At 36.6% G+C, this 27,916-nt stretch overlaps 1 non-coding gene across 1 annotated transcript; it reads right to left on the reverse strand.

The window, feature by feature from the left end:
• Positions 1–13,282: 13,282 nt before the first annotated feature.
• Positions 13,283–13,389, reverse strand: LOC114906679. The gene has a single exon (XR_003796495.1). It is a non-coding gene; the product is annotated as a U6 spliceosomal RNA (small nuclear RNA).
• Between the last annotated feature and the right edge of the window lie 14,527 nt (positions 13,390–27,916).

Consider the following 27,916-nt stretch of genomic DNA (forward strand, 5'->3'; position numbering starts at 1 on the left):
GAAGAAAGCACAAAATTGCAAAATGATATGACAGGAAAGAAATAACAATTGAAATAGAGAAAAAAATTTAAAACTCAAAAGAGACTAAGTTGCAAACATCTTTGAAAATATGTTTAAAAACCTAGATGAAATGGGTAATTTCTTTGGGAAATACAGATTACCAGAAGTTATCTTATTTGTTTAAAAAGCTCAAGCAGACCAATTTCCATTGAATAAATAGAGGAATTTATTAAGTAAGTGCCCCTCCCCCCCAAAAAAAGCACGAGGGCAAGGAAGGTTCAGAGAAGAATTATAGCAAATCTTTAAAGACCAGATAATCAAATGCTCTAGAAATTATTCAAGAGCATTGAAAAAAAATCTTCTGTAATTCTCTTTAGAACTAAGTATTACGTGGTCTAAAGCAGAAAGAGTAAAAAAGAAAGACTACAGACAACATCACTCATGAATACCAAAGCAAAAATACTAACAAACAGAATCCAATACCACATTAAGAAAACAATACACCATAATCAACCGGGATTTGTTCCAATAATGCAAAGTTGGTTCAACATTAGGCAAACCATTAAAAGCATTACTACATTAATAATGAAAAGACATATTACTATTTCCATTGATCCTGAAAAGGCATTTTACAAGCCACCAACATAAAATCAGATACTGGCTTTAGGATATATAGGATATATAGATAAATATATTCTAAAACCAGTATCTTATTTAATAGGAAACATTAGCATTATTTCCATTAAGATAAGAAACAAGGCACAGATTTCCGCTATATCACCTACTGTTTCAATTTGTACTAGAATTATTAGTAAATTTAATTAGACAGGAAAAAATCAATTATATATAATATATAATAGTACCTGATGAAGAATAAAACTACTTCTATATGTACTTAGAAATTTTAAGAGAATCCATGATTAAACTAACTCAAACAGTAAACAAATTCAGTAAAATAGTAAGATATAATATTAACATAAAAATCAATAGTCTTCAAAAACAGGAACACTAAACAGGATATAATGACAGAAGAAACCCTATTCACAGGAATAAATGGACGATTAATATCCTTGGGGATAAATTTAACAAATAATATGCAAACTTACATGAGGAAAAATTTTAAACTCTCCAGAAAGACTCAAATGGAACAAATAAAAAGGCACCTATTGTTCCCGGATAAGGTAATTCTATGTTAAAAGATGAGTATTCTCATAAATTCATTTATAAACTCAATATAATCCCAATAAAAAATATCCACAAACTACTCTACAGTGTTAGACAAATTGATACTAAATTTCATATGGGGAAACAAACATGCAAGATTAGCAAGGAAACACTGAGAAAGAAAAAGTATAAAGAGGGGATGAGCCCTACCAGACATTAAAGCAAAATATAGTGTCTAATTAAAGCAGCTTGGTGTATGAATAGAAAAAGAGACTAATGGAATAGAATGGAAAGTTCAGAATTATATCCAAGTATATATGAAAATTTAGTATATGAAAAAGATAAAATTACTTTTAAATCTCCCACCATAAACAAGAATAAACTCTAGATGAATAAAGTATCTAAAGTAAAAATGATAATAGTAACAATAATAACACCACAATAAGAATACTAGAAAAAAGGCATGGGTGCATTCCTCTTTAATCTGAGTGTTAGAAAAAAACTTCTGTGACTCAAAACCAAAGATTTAAAAATTTGACCATATACATACATATATACACATATATTACATGCAATAAACACCATTTGAAAAGTTAAAAGACAGCAAAGGAATAAAGCCCAATAGAAATCTGGAGAAAAGACAAGAACAGATAATTTACAGCCACACATATACATGGAATATAGATACTGCCCACATAATCCCCAAAGTAGAAAAATGCAAATTAAAACAATACTGCTATCTCATTTCTCACTTTTCAAACTGGTAAAAATTTTCAAATGTATCAACAAATCTTGATGAGGCTGTGGGAAAACACTGTTGGTAGGAATGCAGACTGGCAAGACCTTTCCAGAGAGAAATCTGGAAATACTTAACAAAACTAAACATGCAATTTATCTTCTGACCCAGAAATATGACTTGTTGGAAACTACCCTGAAGATACACTTCCAAAAATACAGAAGACATATTTACAAGTTTATTGATTGCAGCATTGTTTGTAATTGTAATGTTTAGGAAATATAGGAAATCGTCTAAATGCCTTTCCCTAGTAGAGAATTTGAATAAACTATGATACCTCTATGTAATCCTAATGCAGCTGTAAAAATAAAGAATGATACCCAGGACGTTCTCTGGTGGTGCAGTGGTTAAGAATCCACCTGCCAACACAGGGGACATGGGTTCGAGCTCTGGCCCGGGAAGATCCCACATGCTGCGGAGCAACTAAGCCCGTGTGCCACAACTACTGAGCCTGAGCTCTAGAGCCCGCGAGCCACAACTACTGAGCCTGCGTGCCACAACTACTTAAGTCTGCATGCCTAGAGCCAATGAGAAGCTCGCACACCGCAACGAAGAGCATCCCCCGCTTGCCGCAACTAGAGAAAGCCCATGGGCAGCAACGAAGACCCAATGCAGCCAAAAATAAATAAACAAATTAATTAATTAATTTTAGGAAAAGAATGATTTCCTTCATATATTAATTTTAAAAAGCAAAGTGCAAATAGAGTGTCTTCAGTAGGCTAGTCTCCATGTAAGAAAGAAGGCAACATAAATATGCATTCATCTGCTTATCTGTGCAAAATAAATACAAAAAAGTTACATCAGAAACTAAAGAAATTAAGCATTGGGAGAAGGTGCAAAGAAGGAGAGAATGGGAATGAGTTAGCAGAGATGAGGAACAAATAACATTTATGTGAACATTTCTCTAAGCATACATTTTTGTATAGTTGTATCTCTTAAAGCCATAGTAATGTTTCAGTTTTCTGAAGTAAATGAACAATTAAAACTAATATGAATGTGTGGGGAAATAAAATGGAATACAAACCAGAGCAAAGAAATATATTGATATTAGAAAGAACCACACAGAAGGGAGTGGGGAAGAAAAGAACTAACCTAAATTACTTTGGAAAATGTCATTTTGACTGGATACTGTAAGGCTAAAGACAAAAAAAAGAACCAAGCTGCTGTAGATATTGTACTCTATTACTAAATCTGTTTTCACAGAAGTATCGTTGAACGAATATGTGACTACATTGTAGATAATGAGAGCCAGTTGTGTAAGGGCGGATTGGGGAGGTATTCTGAAGGAAAAGAGCGTCATCATCAATTTCTGTCCTCCAGTCATTCCATGACATATAGTGCTTGCCAATGATCAATGATCTAAGTCAAATGCGGAGAATAGACTCAACCAAATGAACATCATCCTATTGCTCATTGCCGTAGGGGGCTGAAAGACTTCCAATGTCATTGCTCATGGGAGTATTTTGTCACTATCAGTGCACGCTTGGCTCCAGAATTTCAAAATTAACTTCCCTCCTCTTTCTCTGCCTCCTCCTCCTTCTTCAAGATATTTCATAACCACTAGTGACACCTTGCAGAACATTAGAATTTTGCACAACCCTGGATAAGAAATTCTGCTCTAGGGTCACCACTAATGTAGTGAGATAATACATCTAACAATCTAATGGGTCTTCTGATAGCAGGGGCTGAGATGAAGTTTGGAGAAAGCCTTGTGATATGCAGCACAGCTGTGGGGTGAGCATTTCCAATGAGTGAACCACCTTGGGCTGAATTAGCTGGGCTTGAATATTCTAGCTTTGCTCAGTCACTAGATGTGGCCTGCCCCAGTAAGGGCATGACATTAGGTAAGGCAGCATCTGTAGCTGAGACACATCCTGAAGGAGCTGACAGCTGGGTAACTAGTCCTTTCTTGAAGCAGATAATAAGTGAGGCATCACCATGTCTAACACAGTCCATCTCACGTACTTCCCAAACGCGCCCCTTCCACATATATTTGGGGAGCTCCTCCTATAGGATTCTGGTGGGCCTTTCTTACTAAGAAGAAACTAGAAGAGGAAAGTTAATGGACAAGCTGCAGCCTCATTCCCTGAACAACTGAGGCTCATTGTCTCTCCCAAAATCTATTTTAGATTCTCCTGATTCTCAACTACCACCTGTCGACTGAAGAAAAAAACACTACCTAAAAGTTGTGTTATGTTTTATTTGGAGACCTTACTAAGGGCTAGAGCCTGCCTGGGAGACAGGCTCTCAAATAGCTCTGAGGTAAGGGAGGAGCCAGGATTACAGAAGAGATTTTTGCTGGGGGAAAAAAAAAATGTAGTCGAACATCAAAAGATTACCGCTAATCACAAAAAACAGACATCTCAAGTTAATGATTTTAGCACTTTTCTATGTATGGGAAGATGCAAGACTCTGGGATCAATGAAATTATTCCTTTGATATGCACTTTAACTATCTGGGGCCATTATCCTCTTTTTCTCCATCCTGCCTTCCCCTCAGGGCACACCATCAGGCAGGCTGCAGAGGCTGAAGGCTTGATGGCTGGCAACATTCTTTGTTTACTGAAATGGCAGGCAACATTCTTTTGTCTACATACCAATGCTGGCCTCAGTGGCTTACCTGGCACCCAACCCAGACCCCACTCCTGAGGGACCTGAGGTAACCATTTCCTACTCAGGCCTGGGATGCTTTACCTGTCCGTTTACAATCATATTTGGGTAAATAAATACCAAGAAGAATCCAAGTGGATCACCAAAGTGTCATACTTAGCTCTCTGAATATATTCTCCCCTATTTTCTACTAATGAAATATAAATCAGGATCTTAGTAATATGAGGCGTTCCTGCTCTGTTTCTTAAGCGGGATGAGAAAACATGGAGCCACCTAGACTGTGTGTCCTTGTAGTTTCATGAATTTGACCCAATATGTTTTACAACTGAGCATGGACCAAGTGTATTGAATGTCTGAATATTATAGCTGCTAGTTGTATACTTTTCTAGGACAAGCATTTCATCAGTAAAAGACTACACAATAGTGGTTTCTGCAACTTCTAGAAGAAAACTTTATATTATTACTGGGACTCATGAATTTATCCTTCCTTTATTTTTACAGTTATATGAATATGTGTAAGCCATGTCAGAAATGAGATATATGACTATCATATATCTAAGTTTTAATATCAGAAATAACTGAATAACAGAATCTGAATGTCTCATGATTAGACATATCATTAATTAAAACTTTACATGCCTCCTAGCAAAGTATATATGGCCTTTTCTTATTTGTTAATCATGTAAACCATCAACATGTCATCAGAATAATTTCCTACTCTTTTTCCTGCCCAAAGACCAGCATGACATCTGTGTGAGCCAGCTGATCCAACCCAATTTTATTGTTCTCTGCCATGCATTGCAATATCTGTATTTGCTTTCTTAGTTTCCACAAAATGGCCTCTTGGTATTGGTATGTGTTTCATGAGAAAGAAAATATGAATGGGAATAATGATTTTCAGAATGGTAATATTTCAAGTTGGATATTTAAATTGGGTTACTATTTTATATCATAGGGATACTTCAAACTTCAAGTTTACTGAGATATGATAAAATCTATGACAAATAAAATATGGATCAGATATATTAAATGTAATTACTGGCTATGGCAATTTTCCACAGTACCTCAAAACCCAACTTTAATCATCATTATATGTACATGTTTTAGAGGTTTTATACAAAAATTATATTGATAAACAGACACAGAAAGAGCTTTGTAACAAGAACACATATTTTTGTCTGCTTAATATTTAGTTTGAAATATTTTCTCTATCAAATATATCCTTAAAGTCTATTTTTACATTCATGAATTCATAAGAATTCTAAGGAAGGCCAGGATAAATTTTTCAACAAGTTTGACAGATTTTTTTTTCAGAACAGACATTTCATTTACATGGACCATCTTAAACCAATAGCTAACATAGTACATCTGGATATTGGGGTCACATCACAGCTGAATTCATGCCTAATTAATACTAAATATATAGTGACTGCTTACTAAATGCCTAGAACTCTTCTAAGCACGTTACATGTATTGTATTAACACAGTTCACACAGTAGCCTATTAAGTAAATACTATTCTTCTTCTCCTTCTCCTTCTCCTTCTTCAAGTTTTACAGATAAGAAACCTGAGGCAAAGACAGTTTATTGATTTGTCAGCAACTAACAGGATAAAAGTAAAAATCATTTGCTGGTTACATATATTTACAAGCCAACAGTGCCCTAAAAGACTTTCCAAATAAATTATTTTCTCCTAAGTGCTTATACTATGACCCTGTAATTTTTTTTTAATCCCTTCATTAGCCACTCTCTCTTTTGAAGCCCTGGGTAAATTCTAGTAAATTCTAAATAAGTTTATGAATGAGATAATTAAATTTCTTTATGTTCATTTTATGAACACAGGACCTCTGCAAATATTGGTGAATTAGACTAGGGATGGGGAACTTACTTGATTCGGTATAATCATTATGATGGCTAATTTTATGTGCTAACGTGACTGGGGTAAGGGATACCCAGATAGCTGGTAAAACATTATTTCTGAGTGTGTCTGTGAGGGTGTTCCCAGAAGGAATTACCATATGAATTGGTAGATCACCCTCACTAATGTGGGTGGGCATCATCTAACTCACTGATGGCCTAGATAGAATAAAACGGTGGAAGAAGACTGAATTTGCTCTCTGCTTGAACTTGGACAGCCATCACCTCTTGCCCTTGGACATCAGTGGCTCCTGTTCCTCAGGCCTTCAGGTTTGGACTTGGAAATACACCACTAGCTTTTCTGGGCTTCCAGCTTGCAGATGGCAGATAATGGGCATGAGACAATCTCTCATAACAAATTACCTATCTATCTATCTATCTATCTATCTATCTATCTATCTTGCTATCCATCTATCTACTACTGGTTCTGTTTCTCTGGAGAAACCTGATTAATACTGTCATATACCACTTATAGTCTACATATTTTATAGTAGAAAAAACTGGACTTGTATTAAGACAGAGGAATGATTTCCAGCTCTGTACTTAAAAATTTTATGACCATGTGAGAGTAAGTTAAAATGTCTGAGCTTTACTTCTATCATCAATAAAGTGAAAAAACATCTGCCTCACAGATAGCATTTATAATGCATACATCATGGTGCTTGACCTATTATATATGCTCAATGAATCTAAATAATATAAATCCTATTTAATCTCAAGACTTGACTTCTGTATATCCTCTTAAGGATTTATCTCAAGTCTTCCATCCCATTTCCCCCACCAATATATAATCAACAAGTAGTTAATTTTCACTACAACCCATTTAATTACTATGAAAAAACTGGATATTAATGCAAGATTTTTGATCAGTTATTTCTGTTTTGCCTGTTTTTGTTTGTAGTTGACCAGCAGACTTGCTGAATTGTTCTCATTACTTGATAATGTTCTAGGAGATATGGTGTAACTCTAACAGGACTTCCTTTTGACTACACTGTTTTTACCTCTGTTCTGATTCAGTTATTTCATTAAAAGACAGCCTTCAACATTTTTCCTCAGGTAGAGGTTTATGGGTGGTATACCCTCTGAATCCACACATATGTAAAAATATATTTTTTTAAATTTTGCTCTCCAGATGACTGCTGTTTGGGATGGGTACAGGATTTTGGAATCACAGTCTTTATCTTCTACCAGCTTGTAAAGAATGTCCTAGTCACTTCCTGCTTCTTGTATTACAGTTGAGAAAACCAGTAAGACTCTGAATCCTTTGTAAACTACCTTGGAAGTTTTAAAGATATTGTTACATTATTGGAATTCATAAATTTCCCTAGGATATCTCTATGTGTATACCTTTTCTCCCTAGGAGCCCTTTCAATTTGCTGGTTCAACTAAGCCTTTTCACTCATGAGTCCCTTCAGTTTGCTGACTCCAGTCTTTCGTTGAAGCTAAATTTCTTCTATCATTTGTTTAATCCATATATTTCTTCCAATTGATCCATTTTCTTCTCCTGAAACTTTTCATTTTCCTGGATCTATCTATAAGGTTTCTTATTTTCCTCTTCATGGTTTTTGTTTTTATCTGTTTTAGATTTTCTTCAACTTGATTTTTTGGTCTACTAATTCAGTTCAGTCTTCAGCATTGATCATATTCTTTGCCATTTTGCCAATTGCAATTTTAAATTCAAAATCATATTCAAAAGAAATTTTTGATATATTCTAATTGTACCTCTTTAAGAGCTAACTTCTGTCTTTTTCATTAATTCTATTTAAATGGTGATCTTCTGTATTGAAAGTTATATTGACTTTCTTCCCTCCTGTTACTGAGACCCTATAAGGGAGTTATCCTTCTCATTTCTAAATCACAGTTTTCTATTCTCCTAGAACCCATAAAAATCGGCTAGAGGGTCTTTTTTAGAAAAAAAAATCTTTATTGGAGTATAATTGCTTTACAATGGTGTGCTAGTTTCTGGTGTATAACAAAGTGAATCAGCTATACGTATACATATATCCCCATATCCCCTCCCTCTTGTGTCTCCCTCCCACCCTCCCTATCCCACCCCCTTAGGTGAACACAAAGCACCAGAGTTGATCTCCCTGTTCTATGAGGCTGCTTCCCACTAGCCATCTATTTTACGTTTGGTAGTGTATATATGTCCATGCCACTCTCTCACTTTGTCCCAGCTTATCCTTTCCCCTCCCCATGTCCTCAAGTCCATTCTCTACGTCTGCATCTTTATTCCTGTTCTGCCCCTAGGTTCTTCAGAACCATTTTTTCTTTTTAGATTCCATATATATGTGTTAGCATACAGTATTTGTTTTTGCTAGAGAGTCTTTTTGAGAACTGGCAAATAATCCAGTGGCAGGAGGCAGTGGTTTTGTGGGTCACCATTGAATGAACAGGAAACCATTAGGCAACCTGCTGAGATGTGGGGATGAAAAATTTATGCTTCCGGGTTTCTTGGAGATACAAACCAAATTTTAGGAGTTGAAAAGAAAGCAATTTCTTCAACTGACCATATTATTTAAAAGAATTGCCTTTTCAATATGTATAATGGACAATAAGTTGATACAATGTTTATCACAATTCTCAGGAAAGAAAGATTAAACACTGTAAAGGCAGGAGAGGAGAATTCAAAGAGAAGATAAAGAGGCTTTTTATGTGTTTTCTTCCACAGTAATCAACCACAGACACAGGCAATGTCCTTGAACCACCCTTCAGTTCATGCTTCCTGGATTTCCTCTGTCTGACGTTGAAACCTGGCTACCTTTTTGTTTAGCTGTAATTCCCCTCATGTACCAGGAGCAATTCTTCTAGGGCAGAAACATCCCACCCCAATCAGTTTCACTGGGTTCATCAGGGATTGGGAAGGACACTCAAATACTATATGTAGCAAATTAGTAAACATACAAGTTTAGTTCTTTGAAGGGATTCATAGACTGAGGTCCCTTAGAAAACCCTGAAACACTGGTCTTTATCTTCAAGCTCTGAGGAGAGGCAAATCTTCTCTTCTGCTGCTATTTCCTCTACTCTCATCTGGCAGTCTGAAGGACTGTCTCTGTCACAAAGATCTCAGAGAACCTTCTACCTTAGTTGGACTCTCCAGGCTCTACAAACATGGTGATTCTACTTGCTGTTTCATTCCAGATACAAAGTCAGAAGGAAAAAGGAGTCAGTACTTGAGGATCCACCTTCCCATGCCATCCAAAAGGGTAGGGGATACAGAAAGAAAGGCAACAGAGAATATTCCTTTGTCAGTGAAATGCTCAAATTCAGATCCTTACTCAACTCAGTGAGAATCTATCATATTTATTTTTAAATATGAAAATGGTGTCAGGGGAAAATGCTATTGCTTCAGACTGAACGCAGGTATGTAAGTAGGGAAAATGCTATTGCTTCAGACTGAATGCAGGTATGTAAGTAGTCAATATCACTGAAACCAAATTAACCATGAGATTCAAAATACATTTTAAATATGTTTATGATAAACAGTCTGTTGTGACTGAACCTATTCATTTATACTGAAATGACATATTGCTGCACTAACCAATTACCACATAAGAGCATTAATGGTGTTAAGGAATTTCAGCTGTAAGCTTTACACTGAATAGAAAACAGAAGAAATGAACATAGAAGAGGTAGAAATAGGATATGTCCTTTTCATTTATCCAGCTAAAATTTAGTTTAGCTTTCCAGGGTATACCAGTCAAAAAATATTTAACACTTGATTCTGCTGATTGACTTAAACTTCCCATTCCTTTCTATGGCCAGAAAACCACTTGCTTGGCAACCTTAAAAAAAAAAAAAAAAAAAAAAAAGGAAAATAATCTGCTCAATGTTAATTGTAATTCACTGACCTCATTTTCTTTTGTTAGAAAAGTCCCAACAAAATATGGATCACAGCCATGAATCAGGCCTGTACATTCCAATCAAGTTCCCTGGTTTTGACCTCCTTAGGGATAGGGTAGAAGAGGATGATGCTAAGACCCTAGAGAAGTCATACTGGGTCACTGACAAAACGCTTTTTTTTAAATCATTAAAATCCTATTGAAAAAGTACCAAAGGTAGCTCAGTGGGGGAAATGACAGTCTTTTAAACAAATAGTTCTACATACTACATAGTTTTTGAAGGCATAGTTTTGAAGTTTTCAACGCCTACATGTTTTCTCACGAATAAAACCAAAGTGAGGCCTCACTGTCAGATTATCTGTATGTTCCCTTCTGAATCCACTGGATTCTGTGATTTAAGTGTGTTTAAACAAGGCTGTCATCAACAATCATCTTGACTTTTAAAAGTGTATTCTACTTCAGAATTATGTGTGGAATAAACACCTTAAAAGTGAAAAAATAAACAAATGGTTCTAGAAATTCCGTGACCATATATACAAAAAAAAAGAGAACCTATATACACACTTTACAATTTCACAAATATTTACTAAAACTAGATCATAGACCCAAATATGAAATGCAAAACTATAATACTGCTAGTAGAAAACAGAGGAGTTTTTAAGATACAATACCAAAAGCACAACCAATGAAAGAAAATTGATAGTTGGGCTTCATTAAAAGAAAAAAGACCCAAAACTTCTGCTCTAAGAAAATTAAAAATTAAGCCACAGACCAGAAGAAAATATTTATAAAACACATACTTAATAAAGGACTTGTATCCAAAATAGACATATTTAAAATCGAAAACAAGAAAACAACCCAATTAAGAAAAGAAAAATGACATAAACAGACACCTTACCAATGAAAATATATAGACTGCAAATAAGCACATGAAAAGATGCTCAAGATCATGTCTTTATGAAGTTGCAAAGTAATCAACAATTATAGTCCACTAAACATTTATTAGAATGGCTAAATTAAAAAAAAATCCTGACAATAAAAATTTCTGGTAAGGAGGTAGAACAACAGAATCTCTCATCCATTGCAGGTGGGAATCCAAAACAGTACAACCATTTGGAAAACAATTTTGCAGGTTCTCAAAAGCTAATCATAGTTTACCATATGTAATCTAGCAATTTTGCTCCTAGGTATTTACTAAACTGATTTGAAAACTTATACCTACATGAATAGCTATCTGCATGTGAATATTTATAGCACTTTTATTCATGATTGCACATATTGGAAGCAAAAAAGACATCCTTTAATAAGTGAATGGATGTACAAACTGTGGTGTACCCATACAATGAAATATTATTCAATGATAAAAAGAAATGACCTGTCGGGCAAGGAAGACAGGGATGGATTTCAAAGCCATATTGCTAACTGAAAGATGACTGTCTGAAAAGGCTACCTATTTTATTATTCCAATTATATGCCATTTCAGAAAAGGCAAAAATATAGAGACAGAAAAAGATCAGTGATTGCCAGGAGTTCAGAGAGAGTGGCTATGTTGAGTAGGTGAAGCACAGGAGATATTACCATCATGGAAAATTAGGTAACGAGTATATAGGCTCTCTGCATTATTTCTTACTGCTGCATGTAAATCTACAATTATCTCAAAATAAAAAGTTTGGGGCTTCCCTGGTGGCGCAGTGGTTGAGAGTCCGCCTGCCGATGCAGGGGTCGCGGGTTTGTGCCCCGGTCTGGGAAGATCCCATGTGCCGCGGAGCAGCTGGGCCCGTGAGCCGTGGCCGCTGGGCCTGCGCGTCCGGAGCCTGTGCTCCACAACGGGAGAGGCCACAGCAGTGAGAGGCCCGCGTAGCGCAAAAAAAAAAAAAAAAAAAATTAAGAAAACCAACCAGGTGAAACCAAGTTAATAATACATTTCATTTACCCCAATATATCTAAAATATCATCATTTCAACATGTAATCAATATAAAATAGTAATAAGATGTTTTCCATTATTTTGGTATAAGCCTTCAAAGTCTGGTGTATATTTTATATGGATAGCATATCTCAAATCAGATGCTCAGTTTCCTCAGGAATGCTTGATCTATGCTTGATCTATATTTACATTTCATAAAATTTAATGTTGAAAAATTAGATTCATATGTTCAAGTTATCCCAAACATACTTAAATACTTCCAATAATTGAAACAGTTACCAAAAAGGCATTTTCCTTTAATATCTCTATCCACATGGCCAAAACTGGCTCATCTCTTTTAGAAAAATTGATTTCACTTTGAAGCAAAAACGCATCGATTTCAAATTACATATGTCCAAGTGAATTAAATTCACTAATTCTTGTATCAACTAAGTATTATTAATACGGAATTCAAAGGGAGTATTTCATAAGTTGAAAGTACTTTCAGTGTACCAATATATACAAAATGTTCTTCACATTTGTCTTGTAGTTTTTGCAGTCAATGTATATAACGCTGTCTATTACAATTAATACCTTCATGTTGATTCAGGATAGGAAAATGTGTAATGTCATTATTATTTATATAAATTCTGAAAAGTTTCTATTTGCGTATAAAATTGTGTACCTCTCTAGCTGCGTCACAAGCTTTTCCTTTCCTTGGAGCTTCAGTTCCATCTCATTGAGATGCAATGTAGTACTGGTGAGAAAATGTAAATCATAGCATCAATTTTGGCTTTGATTACTGAATATTTGGCAAGTATCCCCCCCTTTTTTTAAACATCTTTTTTGGAGTATAATTGCTTTACAATGGTGTGTTAGTTTCTGCTGTATAACAAAGTGAATCAGCTATGCGTGTACATATATCCCCATATCTAATCCCTCTTGCGTCTCCCTCCCACCCTCCCTATCCCACCCCTCTAGTTGGAGACAAAGCACCGATCTGATCTCCCTGTGCTATGTGGCCGCTTCCCACTAGCTATCTATTTTACATAAAAATATGGAACGCTTCATGAATTTGCGCATCATCCTTGTGCAGGGGCCATGCTAATCTTCTCTGTATCGTTCCAATTTTAGCATATGTGCTGCCGAAGCAGGCACCGCTCCCCCTTTTTTAAAGGAAATCTTGAATTGAAGTTAATGGTGGAGTAAATATTTGTAAAGCTCTTTCATGACTCAACCAATGAGCGTTGACAAAGACCACAGATCATTACATTTGCTGTCTTTCGTTAATTTTAAGAGTTCCATCAACTGGTGCTGATTCATAACATTGCAGTAATATACTAAACTTCACCACTGTACTTTTGATATAGAGTCTGCTTCAGAACATTGAGCAAAATAGTTTTAATATGTATCACGCTGGGAATGAAGTAATAAGAAAAACATCATCCCATAAATCCAGATTTTTTTTTTTTTTTTTTTGCAGTACGCAGGCCTCTCACTGTTGTGGCCTCTCCCGTTGCGGAGCACAGGCTCCGGACGCGCAGGCTCAGTGGCCATGGCTCACGGGCCCAGCCGCTCCGCGGCATGTGGGATCTTCCCGGACCGGGGCACGAACCCGCGTCCCCTGCATCGGCAGGCGGACTGTCAACCACTGTGCCACCAGGGAAGCCCCAAATCCAGATGTTTTACCTGACTTAGCTGGAATACCACCTTTTTTTCTTATTGAGCTTAAATTCTTTTTTGACAAACGTAAAAGATTCAGATCTATCCCATGAGTTTTATTTCGTAGGCTTCAAATTGATATTTCTTCATAAATTTGGATGCACTTTGACACAAAATATATCCAAAGTGTTACCTGGGCAATGTCTCTTACATTACATGCAGTAGTGACCTCTGAGTTGAGACTGGTCCCAAGGGGTCTTTTACAGTACTATATGGGCTCCAAACCCAGAAGCATAGAGTAAAAAACAAGGGAGTCCAAGGTCATGATGCAGTATACCCTATATGACTGTAAATTTAATCCAAGAGCTCTCTAGTGATTATAGCTATCTGAAAATGCAGTGCATTGAATGGATAGATTGTGAAGTTTTCCATATTTGAAGTGTTCAATTAAAGTCAGAGTTTGGTAGGGATACCACTTGTTCTTTTTGATTGTTACAGAATTTTCAGCAGTAGGCATAAAACTAGTAGTATAATAAAAAATGGGTCTCTTCACCCCTGTCCACTTTATCTGAATACTAGTTAGAGACTGGGGAGCTAGAGCACCAGGAAAAATTTCTCAAAGCATCCTTTTCCTTGTGGTATCACAGAGTACTTAATTCTAAACACCAACCATAATGATAGGGTCTAGACAGAGTATTGTTTCTTATGATTTTGAAAATAAATTGTCTCTAATTCTTTACCTATATTCATAACAATTGGAAATACATTTGCATGCATATTTGATCACGCTGCAAGTCTTCAGACTTCTTCATCCTTAGGAAAATACTTGAGGAGAAAAAGAAAAAGATATGTTTCACACCACATCCTATCAGCTCACAGTACCTAAATTCAATATACCAAATAAAGGCCACTCAAGGCAGTGAACACAGTTCATCTCCAGAGACAGGACTATCAATCAAATGATTTTGCTTCCTCTCCCATCCTTGAGCATCCTGGGACCTGGCTATTGGTCTTTAACAACAACAACAACAAATCTGCTTTGCTACAAAACCAGTGAAATATTCAGATCCTACCTGTATGTGTTCTTGCCTGTGCAGTAACCTCTGACTCTTAGCTAGTCTACCTAACTGTTATCTGTGAGAGACAAGTATGTATATATACAAGGATGTAGGATACTGCCTGGAAATTAAAAGACACTAACATAATAGAAAATATTATCAGTAAATTTTACTTGACTATGGGTAGCTCACATTTCAGAACAGGAAATAGCTGTCATGGGCACTGAGGTGGAATATGTTTCCATGTTACTAATATTTTATCAGCTGAAAAGTCAGTCCCTTCCAGGTATGCCCACAACCTAGTAAATGTCAAAGATGAATGTAAGAGACTTGGGGATTCTCTTCATTGCCTTTATTAGTATGCATTAGTGTTGTTTTTGTAGATAGGTTCACATTTTCAGTGACTCATCAGATATTTGATAGGGATACTGTTCAATACCTTCAAGTGAGACAAAGGAATAAAAGGCCACCTATGGCCTTGGTGTCTTTAGGGAATAAAGATAGAGGATCTGGCAAATTCTGTGTGCCCCTTAAGTTCGTTATAAAACAAGTACTATTCACAAGCTGTTACACCATGAGCAATTTAGTAGTCGATATCCAAGCCTACACCAATTCTCCTGGTCCAATTATTGCTGTGTATCTATAGGTCATTCTTTTACTTTCTGAGTTTGTATATTTGCTGAGTGTTGAATCTCACAGGCATAGAGAGAGTCTTCTTCCTGGAATCCTCTCCTAACTTCCTTCTGCTTACCTATATGTTTCCTCTGTTTAATTTTCACCTCCCTGGAGAGGCTTCCTTGATGGCTTAGGCTTTAAAGCTCAGAAAGACTACAGCAATTTTTGTGTATGCCACATGGGTGCTATTTATCTTGTGCGGGCACCCAAGCCATCTATCCTTTGGTAGACCTGGGACCGAGCACAGGGGACTGCAAGTAGGAAGTGCACAGCACAGGTGTGCTGTGCACTCAGCCTCTCACTGCTCTGGGGGAAGCATTCCGTTTATTGGATAAAATAATTAGGGGGTGGAATATTATAATGAAAGAGAAAACTCTCAGATTTTATAATTGTGAACATATGAAATGCTGCCTTATCCACAGCCTACACCAGACCTATATAGTGATGTACTACTGTCATCCGTATTGCCAAAACAAATGTAAAAAAATAAACAAAACCCCTGCACAACATGATACTGGTACTGTATTTTAGAAACTGACAGCAGGCTATTTTTATCTTTAGCCCAAGCTGAACGCTGACTTCGCCTTGATTTCCCTCCCTTGGCAAGGGCAGAGACTACAGCTTAGAAGCTTCTCTAACCTCCCACAACCCAGTGTTTAACCTACAGATTTATATACAGTAATGCTCAGAGAATGCCTGCTAAATCAGTGGGCTTTAATGTAAGGTACATGTCCTTGGAGTACACAGATAATTTCCAAGAGGCCCACAGGCACGGCTACACCTAAGGACACCAGTTTTCAGATCTTCCACCGCCTATGTACCCTTTCTAAAACTAACCTGCCTGAACACACCTCTGGTCCAGGCTCATGCTGGTTCTGCTTTCACATGGCCACTTCAAAATTGTCCTCCCGCTTTACAAAAGAAAGGCATCCAACTCAAAAATCTGGAATCTTACTATAGTGCCTTACATTATACTGATAGCCTCCCAGATGCCAAGCAAAAGGGAAATTTGCAATACAGTGAAACTTCCTTTAACAAAGAATGGTATTGAAATGTGGTATTTGGAGTTATCTTGGAAAGTTCTGAATCCAGATACATTGTAGAATGGGGTGGTGACGAAAAAAAATTGCTTAACGAACTCTCTTCCTCCATATCCCAAGCATTTTCAAAGAACTGATTATCAGTAGAGTTTTGTGAGGGCAAAACAAAGAGAGCATTGTTAAGAAATATGGATGGTGATGGTACTTTCAGATAGGTGACAAACTCAAGGTAATGCTTTGTGCCTTACCCATCTTAGATTTAGAATTCAGAAGTCAGATGCAGTCATGAAGAGTATATTAATACACTTATTTAAATTGGAAAAAAACGAAGTCAGACTTTTTCTGACAGTCTGGTTTCATAATGAAGACTGTCGTTGATAATTAGTTTATTTGACAAGTTGATTGCCAAATTTTTAATAAGCTAAATCTGCATCCCCACAATTTTGAAAAAGATATATTTAAAACTCATGATAAGATGAATCATTTTATATAAAACATCTTTTATTTTCAAAAGTGGGTTGAAATTAACAATATTTTAATTCCTCAAAGCTTTCCAAGTATACAAAGGTTCCTATAAGTAAGGGAGGAACACATGTAACTAGGACCCATTTAAAAATTTTCAGAATAGTTATGAGCACACATATTCCATAAAGGCAGGGGTCTTTATTTTCTTTGGTTCACTGTTTTATTTTAGCCTACAACAATACCTGACACATAGTAGACACTCAATAAATATTTGATGATAAATGAATAAAGTTTTCTGTATTCCCCTGGTACTGGTTTCTCAGCATGTTGAAGAAAGAGCAGTATGTCAACTTTTAGAATCTTTTTTTTACTCTTTCACAATTTTCCACTTGCAAAGTTGAACCTTTCACATAATTTAGTGCCATTTAGTTTTGTCTTTTTCTCCTGGATTTCACACATATTTTTTTCTTCTTCTTTTTTTCTTTTTTGCGTTTAAGGGAAGGAAAGTTTGGTGATATGCCTCAATTCAATTAAGTTTTCTTAGAAATCCAAACTTTGGAAAGACTTTTATAGCTCCCATACTTATTAGAAAAATGAAGACAAAGGGAAATTCAATGACTTAAACTCACTGCTATTTCTAGTCAGAGTATACTGCTCTTGGCTGTCATCATAATGTGCTCTATAGTGAACGAATTGGCCTAACAACAATAGCATCAAAAAGAATAAAAAAAAATAGGAATAAATTTAACCAAGGCTGTGAAAGAACTGTATGTTGAAAACAATAAGACAGTGATGAAAGAAACTGAAGACAACACAAACAGATGGAAAGATATACTACGTTCATACACTGGAACAATCAATACTGTTAAAATGACTATACTACCCAAGGCAATCTACTGAATCAAAACAACTCCTATCAAAATTCCAACGGCATTTTTCACAGAAATAGAACAAACAATCCTAAAATTTGTATGGAACCACAAAAGACCCTAAATAGCTAAAGCTGTCTTGAGAAAGAACAAAGCTGAAGTCATCATTCTTCCTGATTTCAAACTATACCACAAAGCCACAGTAATCAAAACGGTATGGTATTGGCATGAAAACAGACACATAGATCAATGGAACAGAATAGAGATCAGAAATAAACTCATGCACATATGGTCAACTAATTTATGACAAAGGAGTCAAGAATATACAATGAGGAAAGATAGTCTCTTCAATAAATGGTGGTGGGAAAACTGGATAGCCACATGCAAAAAAAAAAAAAGAAAAAGAAAAAAATGAAACTAGATTTCTATCTTACTCCATACACAAAAATCAAATCAAAGTGGATTAAAGACTTGAACATAGGACCTGAAACCATAAAAGTCCTAGAAGAAAACATAGGGGATAAGCTCCCATTGATCTTGGTGATGATATTTAGATTTGACACCAAAAGCAAAAGCAACAAAAGTAAAAATAAATAAGTGGGACTACATCAAATTAAAAGGTTCTGCACAGCAAAGGAAACCATCAACAAAATGAAAAGGCATCCTACAGAATGGGAGAAAATATTTGCAAGTCATGTATCTGATAAGGGGTTAATATCTAAAAAATATGTTTTTAAAAACTCACACCACCAAATAGCAAAACAAGCCAACCATCTGATTGAAAAATGGGCAGAGGAACTGAATAGACATTTTTCAAAAAAAGGTATACAAATGGCCAACAGGTACATGAAAAGGTGCTCAACATCACTACTCATCAGGGAAATGCAAAACAAAACAATGAGATATCACCTCACACCTGTTAAAATGGCTATCATCAAAAACACAAGAAATAACAAGTGTTGGTGGGGATGTGGAGAAAAGGGAGCCCTTGTGCATTGTGGATGGGAATGTAAATTGGTGCAGCCACTGAAAAACAATATGGAAGTTCCTAAAAATTATTAAATAGAGCTACGATATAATCCAGCAATTGCACTTCTGGGTATATATCCAAAGGCATTAAAAATAGGATCTCAAAAAGATATCTCACTACCATGTTCATTGCAGCATTATGCACAAGAGCCAAGCTATGGAAACAACATAAGTGTCCATGGACAAATCAATGGATAAAGAAGGTGTGTGTGTGTGTGTGTGTGTGTGTGTGTGTGTGTTTGTATACAGTGTATGTATGTACATACAACAAAATATTATTCAACCTTGAGAAAAAAAGGAAATCTTGCTATTTGCGACAGCATGGATGGAACTTGAGGACATTATGCTAAGTGAAATAAGTCAGACAGAGAAAGACAAAACCACATAGTATTACTTATACGTGGAGTTAAAAAAAAAAGTCAAACTCTTAGGAACAAAGAGTAGAAAAGTGGTTGCCAGGGGCCAGGGCAGGGGGTGGGAGAAATAGGGGGGTTGATAAAACGGTACAAACTTTCAGCTGAAAGATGAATAAGGTCTGAGGATCTAATATAAAACATGGTGACTACAGTTTGATATAACACTATATTGTATAACTGAAATTTACTAAGAGAATAGAACTTAAAGGTTCTCACTAAAAAAAAAGCATAAATACGTGAGGTGATGGATGTGTTAATTACTAGATGGTGGAATTTGGCCTAACAGAAACAAATTCAAGCTCACTATTCTGATTGGGCTTGCTTCATATAGATTATTCAAGGGTCAAAAAGAATTATATTACATTTAAATTTTTGGTTTAAAAACCAACAGCAAATCTTAAAACATCTTTTCTGATAACTAGGGTGAGATCTATAGAATTTTATAAGTAATGAAGGTTATATGCTTTGTTCATTTTGAAACTAAAAGTTTGTGCTCAGATATGAACCTGTTGTTTATTTGTCTTGTTTTGTGAAATTTGTTTTGATTGACTGCTTCTAGAATGAGAGCTGCAATAGATGTGCTCCATCAAGTTCAAGTCCATGTCTATATCATGGTCTTTTCCCAAGTTCCAAGCATAGGTTCTGACACAGGGATGAATCTCAAAAACGTGTGTGTGTGTATACACACACACACACACACACACATATATACATATATATGTATATATATGCATATTCTCTACATGGTCCAAACCAGAACAGTAAAGATATTAAAATCATACAAGATGAAGAATAGTTGAAACTTAGTAATTATTATCCTGAAAAATAGAAAATTTATAGTTGATTGACAGCTTTTATCTTGTTATGTGAAAGATATTTGTTTGTATATGTCAACAGGATTCAAACAAATAATTAAAACTTATAAGAATTGTAAACCAAAAGGAAGACGTTCCTAAGAACTCAGGCATATAACTAGAAACATTCAATTGTCTGTAACTAGAAAAATTCAAACATCCTTTTAAAGGATGCTGTAGGTTGTACTTATTTTTAAGAACAAAATTAGATATATTTAATGCCCATTATTGAACTAAAATCCCATAATCCTATAAATCCTATGATGCTACAGCTAAGTTGTGTTGAACATTTATTATACGTGTTCATCACTGACAGATAGTTTTACCTAGTTTTTTTCTTTAGACCTATGTGATAAACCTTATTTTCATCACTGTTTTACATATTAACAAACTGAGGTATTTAAAGTAACTTACTCATGCTACCACAGGCATCAGGTGGGTGAACTAGGTCTTGAAACACTTGAAGGCTACCCGCAATTTTAGATTGAGTAAAATAACTCTCACCTCTATTTTCTTCTTTTATTGTGACAACCAGGTACTTGGTGGTTGGGTACAGTAAGTTACCCTTACCCCTTTAGAACAGTGAACGTTCAAATATGTAAAGTCTATGGGCAACTTGTCTAATATTACAGTTAATTACTGGCATCAAAGTGGATCTCAACTCAAAATCCCCAACAGCCAGCAGGGATTTTTACAGTAAAAAAAGTGTAAGAAGTATGTGGAATCTAAAATATGACACAAATTAACTTATTTATGAAACAGAAACAGACTCATAGACATTGAAAACAGACTTGTGGTTGCCGAGGGGGAGGGAGAGTGGGGGAGGGATGGATTGGGAGTTGGGGATTAGCAGATGGAAACTATTATACTGTATATAGAATGGATAACAAGGTCCTACTGTATAGCACATGGAACTATATTCAGTATCCTGTGATAGACCATAATGGAAAAGAATATGAAAAAGAATACATATATGTATAACTGAATCAGTTCGCTATAGAGCAGAAATTGACAAAACATTGTAAATTAACTATACTTCAATAAAATAAATTTTCAAAAAAGTATAAGAAAGAAACAAGCCAAACTCTCTAAATGGTTTTTTTTTTGTAAATACAATGAATTCAATAACCCAATGACAGCTGATGTAGGAGAATTCTTTAGTATTAGCAATTACAATATCCTCGCAGGGTTTAAGCCTTAAAAATCCCTGCCTTTAGCCATGATACATGAACTGAGACAGGAAGAAGGAATAATTGAAGGGCTTTGGGGAGATTTACATGACCAGCACCTGTGGTAAACTGTCCCATGGATTCTCAGGCTCAGTGAGTTTTACTTTATGTGAAATTTTAAATCCCACTGCTGAAGTTTACAGACATTTTTGTCTTCTGTTTTTGAAGGAATTGGGAATAAGTCATCTAAAACTTATATGATAGTCCTTACCCTGAAAACCTTACACAACTTTAGTAAAGCAAATGAGCAAAGCAAAGTGCTTTGTAACTTTCTGTATCTACAGACGGAACAGTCTGTCATCATATTCCAAGAAAACAGTAAATGATCTGATACCATTTCTTAGGAAGCCCAAAACTTATTTTATCAACTATCTCTTTTAAAACAATTCTGTCTTGATTGAATAGTACCCTCATTTGGTTTGCTCAAAAATAAAGAGATGGATTGCTTGGACTGATTCCTGGCAAGTTTGAAGTCATCTTAGTATAAAGAGAGGCTGACTGAGTCAAACCTTTGTCCTCCTAACTCTTGGCCATGTGGCTAAGACAAGACACGCCCTGCTTTTCAGGTAGTGGTGCATCACATCAGCCATCTCTGAGCTCTCTGGTCACATTCCCAAGATTAAGCCCTGAAATTGAGAGTCTTTTAAAGGTTTACACTCAGCAGCAAGATAATCCTCATGGAAGAGTGCACATGAATTAATCTTCACAAAAAATGAGAGGTCACATTTTTCAACACATTTTGAAGCCATTTCCCTCAGCTGTTGATTGGATTTTTGAATTGTGGCTTTGGCATCAAAATAAAAATTTATAAGTTCCATAAATTAAATTGATTTAGAATACCTGTCATACTGGAAATAGTAAGAAAGTAAGGCTGTCGGTTGAGAGAGAATTACTTTTTAACCCTTAATATAGCGAAGGTTAGTTGCATTGTGAGCTCTGAAGCCATATGGATAACATTTTCATTCTTGATTACATTAAAATCCATTGATCTATCCTGAATGTTGAGTTGGTCTTTTTTGCTTATGTGATTTCTAACATCCTGCATGGGTCATCTGGAAAATGTTCATAGAGTTATGTAGATCCTCCAAATATTGACATATTTCATTATACGGTATCAAAAATCACATTCCTTAATATTACCACCAGTCTGATCAGAAAATACTTCATGTATTGGGAAGCTTACAGCGACAGACACACATTTTCCAAAATTATATACTTTAAGACTTTGAAAGCTTGAATTTTACTATTGGGAACAAATGCTGTCAGTTAATTTCCTTGATGTTATAAGTTCATTTATATCATTTTTGACAAAATGCTTGTCAAATACTGGAGTCTGAATAGCCATGGTTTGTCTGTCAGTTGTTCTTTCTAGAAACAATAAAATTCCATAAAAGAAAGCAGACAGTTTGACTCTCAACTCAGTCACACAAGTCCTTTCTGTTAAAAGACAACCATGAGCCGGTGGAGTCAAGATGGCAGACTAGGAGGATACGGAACTCGCACTTCCACACAACTAGGGCACCTACCAGGCACCGGTGGGGGACCATGGACACCTAAGGGGACGGGAGGAACTCCCAGAGACTGGGTAGGACGTGGGGCATGAGGGGAGTGAAGGGGGAGGAGAAGTGGAGGCAGGATGGGACTGGTGCCCATGCTGGGGGAGGGGTAGGGATTCCACGCCCCAAGGGGGAAATTGGGGGACCACTGGGAGGGCAGAGGATCAAAAGGGAGCATGGCCAGGTTTCCCCTGCACACTTGGGCCCACGGGAGCCTGCTGAGATACGAGGCCTGATCCTCTGCCCACCAAGGCTCCCTCCACCCGTGTGGGTCCTGAGGGAATGGGAGGGAGGGAAGGGGGAGCAGAAGTAAAGGCCAGACCTCCAGGACCAGCACCCCTGAGGGGTGGCTTGGGGAAGGGAGGACTTCCTACACCCAGCAGGACCCACCCACGGTTAGGGGTCCAGTGGGGACAGGGAAGACCCTGGGGGAGATGGTGGGAGAGGGGTACGAAGGAACAGAAGGGAACACGGCCAGCACTTTCCCTGTCCACTTAGGCACCGGGGAGCCTGTTGGGCTCCTGGGACTGATCCTCTGCCCTCGGAGCCTCCCTCCTGCCATGCAGAGCCTAAACCCTGCCCCTACACCCCCACCCAGGGCCCTAACTCTACACTCGGAGGCCCCCTCTGAGACCCCCTCCAACATGCTGGACCTAAACCCCACCCACACACCCTCACTCAGGGTCTAACCTCCAAACTCTGGAACTCCACACTCTGGAGGCCCCCCATTGGATGTGCTGAGTCTCCAATTCCACACAGGTCCTAAGCAGAGACACCGCCCACAAGGCCTTGAAGGTGGCCCCACCCACAAGGCCTTTTCCAGCTGCGTGGATCCAGACCTTAGGCCCTGCCCCATGCTCAAAACCCCCCACCTAGGCCCCACCTCACCCTAAATCCCGCCCTGCCTAAGTTCCACCCCCACCTAAACTCCACCCCCAATAACCATGGCCTTTTTTTTTTTCTTTTTTCTTCTTTATGGTTGGGGTTCTGCTTTACCTTGCTGTTGTTGATTCGTTTATATTTTTATTTTTTCTAATAAATCTTTTATTTTTCTAATTTTATTTTATTCTTTATACTTTGTTATTTTTCTGCTCTTTTTGGCTTGTTCCTCCCCCCTTTTTTTTTCTGTTGTGGTTTTGTTTTACCTTGTCATGTTGTTTCAATTATATTTTTATCTTTCCTAATATATTTTTTATCTTTTCAATTTTATTTTATTTTTTATTCCTTGTTATTATACTGCTCCTTTTTTTCTTTCTTTTTTTTTTCTTGTTTTTCGCCACACCACATGGCTTGTGAGATCTTGGTTCCCAGGCCGGAGGTAGGATCCAAGCTCCTGTGGTGGGACTGCTGACTGCAACAACTGGACTAACAGAGAACCTCAGACCCCAGGGAATATTAACTGGAGTGAAGCCTCCTGGAGGTCCTCCTCTCGGCACCAAGACCTGGCTCTACCCAACTGCCTGCAAACTGCAGTGCTGTAGGCCTCAGGCCAAACAACCAGTAAGATAGGAATACAGCCCTACCCATCAAAAAAAATAACTGAAATGACAAAAATATATGTTACAGATGAAGGAGCAAGGTAATAAACCTACAAGACCAAGTAAATGAAGACAAAATGGGCAACATACCTGAAAAAGAACTCAGAGTAATGATAGTAAAGATGATCCAAAATCTCAGAAACAGAATGGAGAAAATAAAAGAAACATTTAACAAGGATCTAGAAGACCTAAAGAGCAAACAAACAGTGACGAACAACAAAACAACTGAAATTAGAAATACTCTAGAAGGAATCAATAGCAGAATAACTGAGTCAGAAGGACAGATAAGTGAGCTGGAAGATAAAACGGTGGAAATAACTGCCGGGGAGAAGAATAAAGACAAAAGAATGAAAAGAACTGAGGACAGTCTCAGAGACCTCTGGGACAACATTAAATGTAACAACATTTGAATTATAGGAGTCCCAGAAGAAGAAGAGATAAAGAAAGGGTCTGAGAAAATATTTGAAGAGATTATAGTTGAAAACTTCCCTAACATGGGAAAGGAAATAGTCAATCAAGTCCAGGAAGCACAGAGAGTCCCATACAGGATAAACCAAAAGAGAAACATGCTGAGACACATATTAATCAAAATATAAAAATTAAATACAAAGATAAAATATTAAAAGCAGCAAGGGAAAAGCATCAAAGAACATACAAGGGAATCCCCATAAGGTTAACAGCTGATCTTTCAGCAGAAACTCTGAAAGCCAGAAGGGAGTGGAAGGGCATATTTAAAGTGATGAAAGGGAAAAACCTACAACCAAGATTACTCTACCTGGCAAGGATCTCATTCAGAATCGACAGAGAAATCAAAAGCTTTACACACAATCAAAAGCTAAGAGAATTCAGCATCACCAAACCAGCTTTACAACAAATGCTTAAGGAACTTCTCTAAGCGGGAAACACAAGAGAAGAAAAAAACCCACAAAAACAAACCCAAACCAATTAAGAAAATGGTAACAGGAACATATATATTGAAAATCACCTTGAATGTAAATGGATTAAATGCTCCAGCCAAAAGACACAGACTGGCTGAATGGATACAAAAACAACACCCTGATATATGCTGTCTACAAGAAACCCACTTCAGACCTAGGGACAAATACAGACTGAAAGTGAGGGGATGGAAAAAGATATGCCATGCAAATGGAAATCACAAGAAAGCTGGAGTAGCAATACTCATATCAGATAAAATAGACTTTAAAATAAAGATTGTTACAAGAGATAAGGAAGGACATTACATAATGATCAAGGGATCAATCCAAGAAGAAAACATAACAATTGTAAATATTTATGCACCCAACATAGGAGCACCTCAATACAAAAGGCAAATGCTAACAAGCATAAAAGGAGAAATAGACAGTAACACAATAATAGTGGGGGACTTTAACACCCCACTTACACCAATAGACAGAAAAGAAATAAGAAACACAAACTTTAAATGACACAATACATCAGACAGACTTAACTGATATTTTTAGGATATTCCACCTGAAAGGGAAAGAATACACCTTCTTCTCAAGTGCACATGGAATGTTCTCCAGAAAAGATCACATCTTGGGTCACAAATAAAGCATTGGAAAATTTAAGAAAATTGAAATCGTATCAAGCACCTTTTCTGACCACAACTCTATGAGATTAGAAATCAATTACAGGAAAAAACAGTGAAAAACAAAAATACATGGAAGCTAAAGAGTGTGCTGCTAAATAACCAAGAGATCACTGAAGAGATCAAAGAAGATATTTAAAAATAGCTAGAAACAAATGACAATGAAAACAAAACAATCTAAAATGTATGGGACACAGGAAAAGCAGTTCTAAGAGAGAAGTTCATAGCAATTCAAGCTCACCTCAAGAAACAAGAAAAATCTCAAATAAACCAACTAACCTTACACCTAAAGCAACTAGAAAAAGAACAAAGAAAACCCAAAGTTAGCAGAAGGAAAGAAATCATAAAGACCACATGAGAAATAAATGAAAAAGAAATGAAGGAAACAATAGCAAAGATCAATAAAACTAAAAGCTGGTTCTTTGAGAATATAAACAAAATTGATAAACCATTAGCCAGACTCATTAAGAAAAAAAGGGAGAAGACTCAAATCAATAGAATTATAAATGAAAAGGAGAAGTAACAACTGACCCTGCAGAAATACAAAGGATCATGAGAGATTACTACAAGCAACTATATGCCAATAAAATGAACAACCTGGAAGAAATGGACAAATTCTTAGAAAAGCAAAACCTTCCAAGACTGAACCAGGAAGAAACAGAAAATATAAACAGACCAATCACAAGCACTGAAATTGAGACTGTGACTAAAAATCTTCCAATAAACAAAGGCCCAGGGCCAGATGGCCTCACAGGCAAATTCTATCAAACATTTAAAGAAGAGCTAACACCTATTCTCCTCAAACTCTTCCAAATATAGCAGAGGGAGGAACACTCCCAAACTCATTCCATGAGGCCACCATCACCCTGATACCAAAACCAGACAAAGATGTCACAAAGAAAGAAAACTACAAGCCAACATCACTGATGAACATTGATGCAAAAATCCTCAACAAAATACTAGCAAACAGAATCCAACAGCACATTGAAAGGATCATACACCATGATCAAGTGGGGTTTATCCCAGGAATGGAAGGATTCTCCAATATACGCAAATCTATCAATGTGATACACCACAAAAACAAATTGATGGATAAAAACCATATGATCATCTCAAAAGACGCAGAAAAAGCTTTTGACAAAATTCAACAGCCACTTATGATAAAAACTCTCCAGAAACTGGGCATAGAGGGAACCTACCTTAACATAATAAAGGTCATATATGACAAACCCAGAGCAAACATCATTCTCAATGGTGAAAAACTGAAAGCATTTCCTCTAAAATCAGGAACAAGACAAGGATGTCCACTCTCACTACTCTTATTCAACATACGATTGGAAGGGCTAGGCAGAGCAATCAGAGAAGGAAAAGAAATAAAAGGAATGCAAATAGGAAAGGAAGAAATAAAACTGTCACTGTTTGAGGATGACATGATACTATACATAGAGAATCCTAAAGATGCCACCAGAAAACTACTAGAGCTAATCAATGAATTTGGTAAAGTTGCAGGATACAAAATTAATGCACAGAAATCTCTGGCATTCCTATATACTAATGATGAAAAATCTGAAAGTGAAATCAAGAAAACACTCCCATTTACCATTGCAACAAAAAGAATAAAATATCTAGGAATAAACCTACCTAAGGAGACGAAAGACCTGTATGCAGAAAATTATAAGACACTG

The sequence above is a fragment of the Monodon monoceros genome, unplaced genomic scaffold (assembly GCF_005190385.1).
Source record: "Monodon monoceros isolate NGI ecotype Baffin Bay Population unplaced genomic scaffold, NGI_Narwhal_1 Super_Scaffold_22, whole genome shotgun sequence".
Classification (NCBI taxonomy): domain Eukaryota; kingdom Metazoa; phylum Chordata; class Mammalia; order Artiodactyla; family Monodontidae; genus Monodon; species Monodon monoceros.